This window comes from Oryctolagus cuniculus, chromosome 7, assembly GCF_051225735.1.
Source record: "Oryctolagus cuniculus isolate XC-2025 breed Fujian yellow rabbit chromosome 7, ASM5122573v1, whole genome shotgun sequence".
NCBI lineage: Eukaryota > Metazoa > Chordata > Mammalia > Lagomorpha > Leporidae > Oryctolagus > Oryctolagus cuniculus.
Genome location: NC_142873.1, coordinates 1,696,690 through 1,712,005, shown reverse-complemented (window position 1 = coordinate 1,712,005; position 15,316 = coordinate 1,696,690). Strand labels below are relative to the sequence as shown.

The 15,316-nt window shown below is 44.3% G+C and overlaps 1 protein-coding gene and 1 pseudogene across 3 annotated transcripts in view; both read left to right on the top strand.

The window, feature by feature from the left end:
* LOC138850456 (uncharacterized) overlaps positions 1-15,316 on the top strand; it is a 157,369-nt gene that overhangs the window by 34,528 nt on the left and 107,525 nt on the right. The window lies entirely within an intron of this gene.
* On the top strand, positions 1,492-4,085 carry LOC149125253 (palmitoyltransferase ZDHHC5 pseudogene; annotated as a pseudogene).

The following is a 15,316-nucleotide window of genomic DNA, read 5'->3' as shown; positions in this document are numbered from 1 at the left end:
TTTTTATTTTTTGTTACTTCTCCATCCTTAGGAAAAGGGACAGTGATTGGTTAGACTGCTTCATGAAATTTATGGGGTAATGTGGGGGTATTTTTAGGATGAAAGGAGAAGAGGTTGGAGGCATTTCTTTTACTTACTCATTTGCTTACTTAATAGTTAACACAGAGAGAGAGAGAGATATCTTCCATCTGCTGGTTCACTTCCCCAGGTGGCTGCATCAGCCAGGGGCACAAGTACTGAGTCATCTTCTGCCTTTACAAGACCATTAGCAAGGTGTTGGATTGGAAGTGGAGCAGCCAAGACTGAAAGCAGTACTCATATGGGATGCTGGGGTCATAGTTGGCAATTTTACTTGGTACACCACAACATCAGCCACCTTAGGCATTTCTTTAAGAAAAAAACTTGCTAGTTCTGGGTTTTGCTGTAGCAATCTTATATATAAATAGAAGGGTTACACAGCCAGTTTCTGCATAGCTTTACCTTGCAGGTATATAACCATTCTACAGCAGTAATAAAAGCAACATGCTAGTATTTCTGTACCTCAAATGAAACCAGAGAAATTAGTGATTTTTCTGCCAGAAAACTTCCAGTTTAAAACCAGGGATAGTCACTGATTAAGATTTGTGTGCATGTGGCTGGCACTTTGGTGTAGAGGGTAAAGCCACTGCTTGCCTTGCCAGTATCCTATATGGGCATGGGTTTGAGTCCCAGCTGCTCCACTTCTGATCCTTCTTGCTGCTAATGCACCCAGGAAATGAGCAGAGGATGGCCCAAGTACTGGGACTCTGGAACCACTTGGGGGACCTGGAAGAAGCTCCTGGCTTTTGACATTGGATGGGTCCAGCTCTGGCTGTTGCAGCCATTTGAGGACTGAACCAGCCACTGGAAGATCTCTCTGTCTCTTTCTCTCTTTGTAACTCTGTCTTTCAAATAAATGAATATTTAAAAAACAATAAAAAAGAGACTTAGAGTAAGACTAGACATTGCATTTTAAGACATGTTGAGTTGGAAAGCAGTTCATACAGCAGACTCATGGAATGACAATCATTTTATATAGCATAGTGACCTCAGAATGAGCCCTTAAAGCATTCTTGTATGATTGAAAAGCCCATGAAAACATTTCAGACATTGAATTCTAAGACACTGTGGCAAAAGTAAAAAAAAGTCCTACATGAAGGATTGCCATGAATGATACCCCAGCGGAAAGAAGGAGCCATCCAAGAAGAATGTAGTTTTCTTTGAAGGGAGGACAGAACTTCCATTTTGCCTTTGGCTTTGCCTAAATACTGACAAAGACTGTGGTCTCAAAAGGCTTCCTTAGCCTGGGCAACTCATGGCAAGAGTCTTGGGTGATCACTGACATCATACATAAGAGATTCAATTGTTAAATTAGAGCAGGAGTTGTTGTACACTTACTCTGCATGCAAGACCTCGGTCCTAAATGAGTCATTGTATATTTATTTGAAAGTTACACAGAGGAGAGGCAGAGAGAGAGAGAGAAGTCTTCCATCTGCTGGTTCACTCCCCAATTGGCTGCAATGGCTGGAGCTGTGCCAATCCGAAGCCAGGAGCCAGGAGCTTCTTCCAGGTCTCCCATGTGGGTGCAGGGTCCCAAGGACTTGGGCCATCTTCTACTGCTTTCCCAGGCCATAGCAGAGAGTTGGATCAGAAGTGGAGCAGCCAGGGCTCGAGCTGGTGTCCATATAGGAGGCCGGCACTGCAAGCAGCGGCTTTACTTGCTACACCACGGCTCCAGCCCCCAAGCTGTGTTTCTTAACCTCCTCTTCTACTTTGTTCTGGGGAAGTGGTTATTTATCACTTGCAATCACCTTTCCCCCTCCCATATGCTTTCCTTCGTTTGAGATATTTTGACCTTCAGTTTTGTTTGTGGATGTGGAAGGATGATAATTCTAAATTTTTGGTTTCCCTGAAATTTTTTTGTTTGTTTTTTTGTTTGTTTGTTTGTTTGTTTTTCTGTACTCTTCTCTGTTGGTTCCCTTATCCCATTGTCTTATCCATTCTGCCTCTGTGTGGGCCTGGGCTATGCAGTAGGTTAGATGTCCCTTCAGAGCTCCAACATGCCCGCAGAGTCTGGATAGACATTCAGACCCAGAAACACATCCTGACCTCAGCAGCGGCTATCTTCTTAGTGGGAGCTACAACACTCTTCTTTGCTTGTACGTGTCCAGAACTAAGCCTGAATATGTCGCCTGCAGTGCCCATCTACAATGCATTTATGTTTCTCTTTGTTCTGGCCAATTTCAGTAGGGCCACCTTCATGGACCCAGGCATTTTCCCTCGAGCTGAGGAAGATGAGGACAAGGAAGATTTTCGAGCTCCCTTGACAAAACAGTGGAGATCAATAGCATCCAGGTGTGCATGAAAGGATGTGCCACCCGCCGCTGCTACTGTCCTCCTCGGCGTTCCCACACAGTGTCTGTGATAATTGTGTGGAGGAATTTGATCATCCCTGCCCCTGGGTGAACACCTGTATTGGCCGCCAGAACGAGCATTGTTTCTTCCTCTTCCTCCTTTCCTTGACAGCCCACTCTGGGTATATTTGGCTTTGGCCTCCTTTATGTCCTCTGCCACATAGAGGAGCTCTCAGGGGTCTGCACACTGTCACAATGGCAGTGAAGTGTGTTGCTGGCTTATTCTTCATTCCTGTAGCTGGCCTCACAGGGTTTCATGTGGTGCTGGTGGCCTGGGGACGCACAGCCAATGAACAGGTTATGGGTAAATTCCGGGGAGGCATGAGCCCCTTCACCAATGGCTGCTGTAACAATGCACTTTGCAATTCCCCAGCACCCAGATATTTGGGAAGACCAAAGAAAGAGAAGACAATTGTAATCAGACCTCCCTTCCTTCAGCCAGAAGTGTCAGATTACTGTGAAGATCATGGATAATGGCATCCAGGGAGAGCTTAGGGGAACTAAGTCTAAGGGAAGCTTGGAAACAACAGAGAGCCAGTCCGCAAATGCCAAACCCCGGCCTCCTCCTATGCCAGACCTGAGCAGCTGCATGGGACTGCAAACACACCTTTGCCTGGCTACTAATGGAGATAGCGGCTTTTGGGGCAAGGACAGCCCCCCACACCAACCATGTACAAGTGTTGGCCGGGTTATAGTAGCAGCAGTGCATCAGCTGCCCTGCCTCATTCCTCCAGCACCAAGTTAGTCATGGGGACAGTTTGAGGAAGCCAACCTCAACTGCAGAGAGCAGCCGTCATCCCAGTTACCACTCAGAGCCCAGCTTGGAACCCGAGAGCTTCTGTTCTCCCACCTTTGGCAAAAGCTTTCATTTTGACCCACTTTCCAGTGGCTCTCGTTCCTCCAGCCTCAAGTCGGCGCAGAGAACAGGTTTTGTACTGGACGAGTTGCAGTCCATGCGTTCAGAAGGCACCACTTCCACCTCCTGTAAGAGCCTGGCCAATCAGACATGCAATGGAAGCCTGAACAAGACCCAGCTTTCAGCTACACCTCTCCCTTCCTGTCAGTATTCCTGGCCCAGCAACAGGAAGCCGAGAGGCATACACATTTGGTGCCAACAGGTCCAACACGAGAGCCCTCACCAATGCGTTATGACAATCTGTGGCCTCCCTCCAGGGATGAGAGAAGCTGCTGCACCAGTCTCCCAGCTCCTAGTCCATGAGGAGGAGCCAGGCTTGGGAGACTCAGGCATTCAGTCAACACCTGGCTCAGGCATGCCCTCATAGGGCTTCCTCCTTAGCTGATCTGAAGAGATCACCACCGAGCAAGACTCCACTTGGACGCCCAGCTGTCCCCCGTTTGGGGAAGGCAGAAAGCCTAAGGGGCCAGGGACTAGGGTCCCCTGAACCAGGTCCAACCACCCCATATCTGGGCCGTTAAACATCTTACAGCAGCCAAAAATCCCCACCTGGTGTCTCTGAGATAGAGGAAGTGGCCTTGCAGCCACTGCTGATGCCTGAAGATGAAGTACAGCTCAATACTGCCCACAGCAAATCCAACAGCAACCCGAGCATCAGCTCAGCCTCCCCTGGCCGCACAAGGGGAGGAGTCAAGAAACTGTCATGAGTGGGTGGTACCACCTGAGATATGGTGTGAGCCATCAGCACCTCCCCTTCCCCACACCACTGTGTCTAGACCAAAGGGCCCCAGGTGACCACCTTCCTTCCCTCAAGGGGCTCCCTTCCCCTGCATGGACATGTTTTAAAACCCCGATTCCCAGAGGATGAGTGTTTTATAAAATGCAACCGAGTTGGGGAGTTGGAGAGTTGGGGCCCTGAGGCTGGGGTAGTAGCTCCCCCCTTTTACCTTTTAAGACCTTCCTTCCCTAATCCCTGGACCAGACTCAGTGGACATTTGTGCAATTGCTTGCCCTGGAGGGAACCAGATCATTTTTAAACCAGAAATAATTTTTTATTATTGTTACAGATCCTATTTTTTAATCTTCTGTGTTACCAGGTGTGTGTATAAATATCAAAGAAATTATATATCTATCTTGGGATGGGAAAATGAGGGCGGGATATGTAGAAGAAGGAGGATCTTACTGTTCCTGGTCCTCAGTGCAGCAGGAAAAGAGGGGAGACACCAGAGTCTTCCTTTCCCCCCATGGTCCCTCTCTTGTCTGTTACCAACTAAGGAAGTAGTAGAACCCCCTGTTGGTGCTAAGTGATCATGAAAGAAACCTGGAGAGAGAGGATTCTGAGCTCTTGGTTAGAAGAGGAAAGGACTTGTGGAAAGTTAGTTTTCTAGGCTTATTGGCATTTAGTTTCCCAGGAAAGGGGTCAGAGCTCCATGACATTGGTGGTGGTGGTAGGAGGGGGATCAGGAAAAGCATCTGGCCTAATTCAAAACACTATTAGAAAATCCCCCCTTTCTTGGGAGAGAGAGGTTGGGTGGCTTTCTTAAGTGAGCCCCTCAGAGCTTCCCCTAGGCTACAGTTAAGGTGATTTTAAAGTGCAAGGACAGAAGAGAAAAATCCAAAATGCAATATTTTTCATCACATGCCAAAAACAGGACAGAGGAAAGGAGTGGCAGGCCTAGGCCCCTCCAGATGTCCCCTGGGGGTTACCCCTCAGCCCACCTTAGAATGGTGCTGGGTAGAGGAGATACCTGGGTTCTAATCTCTAAATGGGGGAGACTCCAGCCTCTTCACAGAGTCCTTTTCATTTTTTATTCTGATTAGCCATTTTCAACTGACAAATGAGAGAAATCCTGATCTATCAGCAAACAAAAAAAGTACTTCAGTTTATATTTAGAAACATTTATGTCATTTGCTTTACCCAGTTTATGCTTAACAGCAATACCTAGATGTCTTAAGGAACTGAGATAGTATATAACTAAAGTTATAATTGCTTTTCACTACCCCGGAGCCAGTGGATGACTTGCTATGTCTCAGGCAAACAAACCCATTTGAAGTTGCTGTAGCAGTTCCTCCAGGCAGTTCGGGGAATGTTCAGCAGCAACATTTTTTTAAAAGATTTATTTATTTTTTTGAAAGGAAGAGTTATAAAGAGGCAGAGGCAAAGAGAGAGAGAGGTCTTCAATTGGCTGGTTCACCTCCCCGAAATGGTCGCAACTGCTGGAACAGGGCCAATCCAAAGCCAGGAGACAGGAGCTTCTTCGGGGTCTCCACATGGGTGCAGGGGCCCAAGGACTTGGGCCCCCTTCTACTAACTTCCCAGGCCACAGCAGACAGCTGGGTTAGAAGTGCAGCAGTCACTCAAACCAGTGCCCATATGAGATAATGGCACAGCAGGCAGTGGTTTTACCAGCTATGACTCAGTGCCAGCTCCTTAAAGCTACGATTTTGAAAATTTTTCCTATGAAAGAATACTCAAAAGGCTGATTCTGATTCATTGTACTTAATACACAGAACATACTTTTAACCTTAGTTAAAATTTTCATATTTTGGCTGACACTCACTGGCTGCTGGTGTTTTGAATGACCTATGAATAATGGTGTTTGCATGGGAGTTTCAGGAGCCCACTGAAAGGCAATGACAGAAGGCAGACCTCACTGACAGCTCATGAGGAAACATGTATCCATTGACTGTGAACAACTGACTTCTATTTCCAAGAAGCCTCCACCCAGACCATCTGTAGAGTTATAGAGGAAAGGAGAGACAGAGAGAAAGGTCTTCCATGTGGTTCACTCCTCAAATGACCACAATGGCCATTGCTGGGCCAATCCTAAGTCAGGAACAAGAGTTCCTTCTGGGTATCCCACATGGGTGCAGAGGCCCAAGCACTTGGCAAATCTCTACTGCTTTTCCAGGTCGCAGCATAGAGCTGGATGAGAAGAGGAGCAGCCAGGACTAGAAATCATGCCCAGATGGGATGCAGGCACCTGCGGTGGTAGCTTAGCCCACTACGTCACAGCCCCAGCCCCATTCAGAGATCTTTTAAGTGGCCATTTCTTATTCAGTCTTAAGGAGGTCAAGCAGCATTATAGTAAAACAGCTTTTTCTTTTGTAGTTTCCAAATACAATTTATTTATTTTAGAAAATAAGTGCTAAGGGGCAATAAGAATAGAGGTCTGGTCACAATTGCTGTTTAGTCCAGACCTGTAAAAGAACCAAGTTAGAAAACAATTTCTTAGGCTGGCACTGTGGCACAGTGGGTTAACACCCTCTCCTGAATTGCTGGCATTCCATATGGGTGCTGGTTCTAGTCCTGGCTGCTCCTCTTCCAATCCAGCTCTCTGCTATGGCCTGGGATAACAATAGAAAATTGCCCAAGTCCATGGGCCCCTGAACCCATGTGGGAGACCCAGAAGAATCTTGTGGCTCCTGACTTTGGATTGGAGCAGCTCTGGCTGTTGCGGCCATCTGGAGAGTGAACCAGCAGGTGGAAGACTTCTCTCTCTGTCTCTAGCTCTCTGTGTAACTCTATCTTTCAATTAAATAAAATAAATCTTTAAAAAAAATAAGAAAGCAATTTCTTAGGGAAGAGATATCTGACTACAAAAGGGAGAGCTCTCTTTCTTTCTATTTTATTTAATATTTTGCACATCAGAGTTACACACAGAGAGAAGGAGAGGCAGAGGGAGAGAGACAGGTCTTCCATCCACTGGTGCACTCCCCAATTGGCCATAACAGCCAGAGCTGTGGTGATCTGAAGCCAGGATCCAGGAGCCTCTTCCAGGTCTTCCACACAGGTGCAGGGGCCCAAGGACTTGGCTGATCTTCTACTGGCTTTCCTAGGCCAGAGCAGAGACATGGATTGGAAGTAGAGCAGCCAGGACTCAAACTGGCACCACACCACAGCACTGGCCCCAGGGAGAGCTCTCTTAAATGCAATGTTCAGGGGTCAGCATTGTAGCATAATGGGTAAAGTCACCTCCTATGTTGTCAGCTACTCCACTTCCAATCCAGCTCCATGCTATTGTGCTTGGGAAAGCAGCAGAAAATGATCCAGGAATTTGGGCCCCTGAACTCATGTGGGAGACTTGGAAAAAGAAGCTCCTGATACCTGGTTTTGGACCAACCCAATCCTGGTCATTATGGCCAATTGGGGAGTGACCCATGGATGGAAATTCTTTCTGTCTCCCTCTCTCTCTGTACCTCTGTCATTCAAATCAATTCAATCTTTTGAAAACAAAACAAAACAAAAAAAAAACAATGTCCACTAACAGCTGAACAAAACATTAAAAGAGATATTACCTGGTAGCACCATGTACAAGTTTGATACTTACCAAATACATTTCCCTAGATTTCAGTTGGAATTTTAATCTGGTTTGTGCCAGTCTGAAACTCCTTAGGCCAATGACACCAGGTCAACAACTAGTTGCTCAGGTTATTTCTGGTTCAAAGAAATATTCAGGAAGCAGCAAGACAGCTCACAGGGGTGATTTGTACCAGGGGCTGCTTTGCCTACTCTGGACTGTGCTCCCTTCATGATTGCTGTATCTGTCTTTCAAAATGAAATAAAATAAAATAAATCTTTAAGATAAATTGAAAAAGCCAGAATCATGGAGTAAATGAACCTTAAGCACCAGAACAGTGGTGCTTTTAATACAAAAGTATTAGAGGTTAAAGCATGAAATCTGGATATGCCATGTAAGGTAATTATAAAAGAGATGTATGTACTTGCTGACCATTCCAATAAGAGAAGAAACTCTAAAATAAAGGTACTACAGATAAATGACATTTTAGAGTAATAAAAGGGTCAATCAACCTGGATAAGATTAATTCTAGATATGCATGTATCTAACAAATAAGCCCAACATTAAATGAAAGAAAATGACAAAAATCGTAGAGAAAAGACTGGTCAAGACTAGTATTAGGAAGGGGCACTGTGGCATAGGGAGTAAAGCCACCAATTGTGGCACTCATTCGAGTTCTGGCAGTTCTAGTGATCCAGCTCCTGGCTAGCTCACCTTTTCAAAAGATTTATTTATGTGAAAGAGTTACAGAGAGTCAAACAGAGAGAGAGAGGTCATCCATCCACTGGTTCACTCCCCAGATTGCCGAAATGGCTGGAGTTGGGTGCAGGGGCCCAAGGACTTGGGCCATCTTCCACTGTTTTCCCAAGCCATAGCAGAGAACTGGATCAGAATTGAAACAGCCAGGACTCAAACAAGGACCCATATGGGATGCTGGCACTGCAGGCAGTGGTTTTGCCTACTGCGCCACAACACTGGCCATCTTTGTAGCAATTTTGAAAGAAAATCAGCAGAGGAATGCCTCTCTCTCTCTCTCTCTCTAGTCCAGCATTAGATATAATAATTCTTAAAAAATTAATGTTAGGAGACAGAAATATGTCACTTAATAATGGACAGAACAGGTTTGCAATATATTGGAAATGATAAAGCAACTTGACCATGTACTTGAACAAAAGAATACACATTCTGTTCAAGTACTCACAGAACATGGTCTGCAGAAGACCTTTTGCTAGGTCACAAAAGAACCTAAATAAAATTAAAAGAATAAAAATAAAAAAGGACATCCTATGACCACAATAGCTTCACCTGGAATATCAGTAACAGAAGAACATTTGAGAAGTGCACAATATGTGGAAAATAAGAACACACTCCTAGGAGCTACAGAAACAAATCACAAAGGACAATAGCAAACATTGTGAAATGATTGGAAATGAAATGCATATAAAAAAGGTAATGGGATACAGTTGGAGCTGAGATTAGAGGAGGCTCAGTCTCTCCATTCCTATAGCTTTATAAAATGGGAAGTTGTGACCATTTTAACTTTGCAATTCATCATTATGTAGGGTCTTGAAAGTTTGTAAACAATTTGTCAGTATCTGCCAAACACTTTATTAGTTCCACCAGAGGGCCAGCAGGGGGCAGCAAGCCACCGCTAAACAGTGAGCTTTGCACCAAAACTCACCCTGGAGGAGTCAAGCACAGGCTTGCTACTACCAGTGATGTACACACAGCACCTACAGGAAAGCAAGAGCATTTTTCCCTCAAGACTGAGCTAAGATATGATTGCAGCTTCTGGAAGACTTGGGCAGTTTCCACATGTAGGTAAAGATGCTGAACATGACCCTGATGGCTTAAGAAAAAATATTTTTCTTGTCCACGATGTTTCTCATTTTTAGAAAACATTTCATGGGGCAGCACTGTGGCATAGTGTTACCGGTAAAGCCACCACTTGCAGTGCCGGCATCCAGTATAGGCATCGGTTTGTGTTCTGGCTGCTCAAGTTTTGATTCAGCTTTCTGCTATGGCCTGGGAAGGCAGTAGAACATGGCCCAAGTCCTTAGGTACCTGCAACTGTGTGGGAGACCTGGAATAGGTTCTGGCTTCTGGCTTCAGATTGGTGTGGCTCCAGCTGTTGCAGTCATCTGGGAAGCGAACCAGTGGATGGAAGACCTCTCTCTCTCAAACTCTCTCTGCCTCCTCTCTGTAACTCTCGCTTTCAAATAAACAAATCTTTAAAAAAATTTGATTTGAAAACAGATACTGATTAAGAGACAGAGGGACACACACACTCACACAGAGAGAGAGAGAGAGACAGAGGGAGAGAGATTGTCTTTGCACCTGCTGGGACCGGCCAGGGTAGTCAGAAGCCAGAATCTTATTCTGAATCCACCACACTGGCAACAGAGAGATAACGATTGAGCTTGCTGCTCACCTGCTTGTGTATGAACAGGAAGCTGGATCAGAATCAGTACTGGGACTTGAACCCAGGTACCATAACATGGAATGTGGGTCTTTTCACTACCATGCCAAATGCTTTTTCCCTGAATGTTTATCTCATTTTCTGAAATGCTTCCAGTTATTCTGTGTTTCTTCATATAAAGTTTAAGGAAGAGTCATGTATCCATTATTGAGTGTTTTAATGGGATGGAGCTATATCATGCTGTGATATTTCTACAGATTCAAGAAGGCTTGGGGAAGAAATCCCAACATAGATTCAGAGAGTGGCAGACAAAAACAGTGTGAAAATATACATAGTGTATCCGAACATTGCAATACGGACTTGGTGGTCCTGCATTGAAGCCTGAGGGGAAAAGAAGAATCTGACCTCCTGCATTCCTGCTTTCATTAATTCTATATCATTCTCTTCTACACAACTTCAATGTAGTTGTAAATGTCTCTAAAGCAGAGGTGTTAAAACTCATGTTATGCTCAGTTTAGATATATTATTTGTACCCAAACCACAATCTATTAATTTCTTACTTTCCTGAATTTATTAAAAGCAAACTTTCAAATAATATATTTAATATAATTCTGAGTGTATCTCATTTGCGTTTGTGAGAATCTCCCTCTTTAATTGACAATTTTTTCAAAGAAAAATCAGTTTTCCCTCTTCTAAGTAGAGAAAGAGACTTGTGAGGGAAAATACCTCAACAAAGTTAGCTGGGCTGGAATTTGGCACAACAATTAAGCTGTCACTTGGGACACCCACATTTCACTACAAGAATGCCTAGGACAGAGTCCTGGCTCTTCTAATCCCATCATCTTGCTAATGTTTGCCCTTGGAGGCTAAGCCACTCAGATCCATGCCAGCCATGAGGGAGACCTGGAATGAGTTCTTGGATCCTGGCTTTGGCCTCACTCAGCCCCAGACATTCTGGGCATTTGGGGAGTGAAACATCAGATGGATCATCTCCTCTGTCTTCTCAGTCTCTCTGGCATTCAAGTAGAAAGTTAATTTAACAAACTAAGGGAATGGGATTTAGCATAGTGATTGGAGCACTGCTTGAGATGCCTACATTCTATGTCAGCATGCCTGGGTTTCAAGCACCATCTCTGCTCCTATGCAGAATAATCCCCCCAAACTCATTGGCATTGTTGTTATAGAACCCCCTAACCAGGACCTGCCCCATGGCATAGCGGATAAAAATCACTGCCTGCAGTGCTGGCATACTATATGGGCACCACTTTGAGTCCCAGCTACTCCACTTCTGATCCAGCTCTTTGCTTTGGCCTGGGAAAGCAGTGGAAAATGCCCTAGGTCTTTGGGCCCCTGCACCCACATGGGAGACCCAGAAGAAGCTCCTGGTTTCAGATCAGTGCAGCTTCAGCCATTGCAGCCAATTAGAGAGTGAACCAGCAGATGGAAGACCTCTCTTTCTCTCTCTTACTCTCTCCCTCTCTGCCTCTCCTTCTCTCTCTGTGTAATTCTGAGTCTCAAATAAATAAATAAATCTTTAAAACAGAAACAAAAAATAAAACAAAAAGAACTCCCTAACCTATATGTGCTTGCACAACACACAGTAAGCCAATCACTGACACTGAGTGATGGTAGTTTGAGGTGTTTATGGCAAAGTCCAAAGTAAGGAGATGAGAACTTTTCACTTAATTTCAGGGCTCCCCAAGAAGTTAGAGGTAAATGTTTTTATAGATTAAAATGGGGGCTGACAGGTGCATGTTGAGCTTTGTCCAAGTTCCCGATTGTTCAGTGGTGCTTGTAATCTTCCTTTTATTGGTGGCGATGATATGTTCTTTAGGGAATTTTTATGATGTACAGGTGAGCTTAATTTGTCTGGGGTTTATGTGTAAATGGTAGTTATTTACTTCCCAGACTTGGATTTTTCTTACCTGATCTGAAACTCCCCTAAATAAACCTTTCCAGACAATTTTGGCTGGCAGGGTTTTATCTATTGCAGAAACAAATGACTTCTTTTGTCCAGTGATTACTAGCTTGTCAGGCCAGCTGTATCACTCCCTTTTTTTAAAAAAAGATTTATTTATTTACTTCAGAGGCAGAGTTTACAGACAGGGAGGGAGAGAGATAGAGATAGAGATAGAGAGAGAGAGAGAGAGAGAGAGTCTTCCATCAGTTGGTTCATTCCCCAAATGGCCACAATGGACAGAGCTGAGCTGATCTGAAGCCAGGTGCCAGGAAATTCTTTCCACATGGATGTAGAAGCCTAAAGACATGGGCCATCTTCTGCTGCTTTCCAAAGCCATTAGCAGGGAGCTGGATCAAAAGTGGAGCAGCTGGGACTAGAACCATCCATATGCAATGCTGGCACTGCAGGTAGAGGCTTAGCCTACCATTCCACAACATTGGTCCCAAATTTTTTCGATACCATACAGGCAAGAAAGCTTTGGGCTAAGAGACACAGACAAGAGGCTGAGCCTTGATTTTGTATTATGGAAGTTTTGGTTTAATTGCCCCAATTTCTTGTTATTCCTCAAACCTCAGAGAAAAGGAACAATGACTGTCTGACTGGGGTATTGTAAGAATGAAAGGAGACAAAGTTTTAGGTATTTCTTTTATTAGTTATTTATTTACATAATAGTGAAGTTAACAGAGAAAGAAAGAGAGACAGAGTTTTTTCATTGCAGGTTCACTTCTCAGATGGTTGCATAATCCAGGGATTGATCATGACGAAGCTAGGAGCTTCTTCAGTGTGTTCCACATGAGTGGTAGGGGAACAAGTACTTGAGTCACCTTCTGCTGCTTTTGCAAGGCCATTAGCAGGGAGCTGGATCAGAAGTGGAGCAGCTGTGACTCTAACCAGCATCCATATGGGATACTGAGTAGAAGTTGGCAGTTTTACCTGGTACACTACAACACCAGCCCCTGTAGGCATTGCTTCAGATAAAGTTTCTAGTCTCGGGTTTAGCTCTAGAGAGCCTCTGCATTATGAGAAGGATTGCACAGCCAGTTTCTGTGCAGCTTTTTTTTTTTTAGATTTATTTATTTATTTGAAAGGCAGAGTTACAGAGAGGCAGAGGCAGAGAGAAGTCTTCCATCTGCTGGTTATCTGCCCAGATGGCTTCAATGGCAGAAGCTGAGCTGGTTCAAAGCCAGGAGCCTTGGAGCTTCTTCCAGGTCTCTCACACAGGTGTATGAGCCCATGTACTTGGGCCATCTTCCACTCTCCTCGCAGGCCATAGCAGAGAGTGGATTAGAAGTGGAGCAGCTAGGACTTGAACCAGTGCCCATATGGGATGCTGGCACTGTGGCATAGCAGGTAAAGCCATTGTCTACAGTGCCAGCATCCCATATGGGCACTGGTTCAAGCTCCAACTGCTCCACTTCCAATTCAGCTCTCTACTATGGCCTGGGAAAGAAGTGGAAGATGGCCCAAGTCCTGGGGCCCTGTACCTGCTCAGGATACCCAGAAGAAGTTCTTGGCTCCTGATTCGGATTGGCCCAGCTCCAGCCATTGTGGCCATTAGGGGAGTGAAACAATGGATGGAAGATCTCTCTCTCTCTCTCCCTCTCTCTCTCTCTCCTTTTCAAATAAATAAGTAAATAAATAAATCTTTTTTAAAAAAGATTTAGCCTGCTACAGGTTTATTGAATTTCAAGTCCCATTTGCAGTTGCCTTAGCAAGGTCAGACCCATGGGCTTTCTATGACATGGAATGGGTGTTCCCCCCCTCTGCTAAAGGGACATTGGTCAGATCTAGCTGTTCAATATCATATAATTATTCACATATATATGTCCCAGAGCGGTCTCGTGGCAAGGTGACTGGATTAAACATTATAGCTTCAAAATAACATTTTGGTTATCAAATACTATGGCTTAATATCTCCCAGAGAGCCCAAAATGAGTCAGTAACCTTTGCTCCAGGAGTGGAAGCACACACAGTGAGTTGTATGTATTGTGCTGGGTTGGCCAAAAGTGAGCTACTCTGCGTCGTGCAGTACACAAGTGACTGTTATTCTGAGACATATCAGCCAGCCTCACGTGGCAATGCCCAGATCAATCTTACAGCATCGGTAATTTTATTTTTCCAAAGTTTATTTTTCCAAAGTGCTCTGCATCCTAATCCCAGCTTCTCAGGAACAACAATGTCAAAGAACTTCCTCAGAAGTTCACTGTGGGTGCTGTACAAAATTTCTAGCATTAGGTATGAGAACGCTAAGTATCACATCAAGGTAGCATCTCCCCTTCAAAATGGAAGCCCTCTCCAGAGGATATAGTTCTGACAGAATGTTCTGTTATAGTTACTATCAAACAATAATTCATTAAAAATCCCTTCCTTTATAACCATCCTGGTTCATCGAACCTGATTTAGGATTGACACTAATGACTCATTGCATCTTGATTTTTGTTTCCTCTTTGTGACCAAAATCCATTTCTGAAAATGCAGCTGATCATGTTCCAATTTTTCCAGGTTTTATTTGACCTGGTTTTTGATCCAGACCCATGTCAAGAGAGAAACATTTGATGAGAAGGGGTCAGTGTGAGCACATTTTTAGCCAACTTTGAGCAACAATGAGGGTTTAGAAGGAGTGGTCTTCAGGCTAGTTTTACTTGCAGTCCATTAATAAACTTAGCTATATTTGTTATGTAGCCAGAATTCACTATCTCAAAGTGCCAGGCCAGGAGTATTATGCTGGGAATTATACTTCTGAAAAATTCTGCCAGGCAAGAGGTATAAAGCTCAAAAGAGAAATATATAACAATGCTGGCCCTGTGGAGTAGTGGGTAAAGGTGCTGCCTGCAATGCTGGTATCTCATAGACACTGGTTCATGTCCTGGCTGCTTCACTTCTGATCCAGTTCTTTGCTATGGCCTGGGAAGATGCAGAAGATGGCCCACGTCCTTGGGACCCTGCACCCACGTGGGAGACCTGGAAGAATCTCCTGGTTCCTGGCTTTGGATTGGCACAGCTCCAGCCATTACAGCCAACTGGGGAGTGAACCAGTGGATGGAAGACCTTGCTCGCTCTCTCTGCCTCTCCTTCTCTCTCTATGTAACTCAGACATACCAAGAAATAAATATTTTAAAAAAGAAAAACATGTAACAAAACCAAAGAAGATAACAAATTGTGTTGTCATCCTAAACAATGAACAGAGTTAAAAGTTAATAGCAGAATATTATACTATAATTGACATTATATAAGGAAACTAGAAATGTTGATTAATCATACATTAATAAGCCCCATAAAACATTTTTT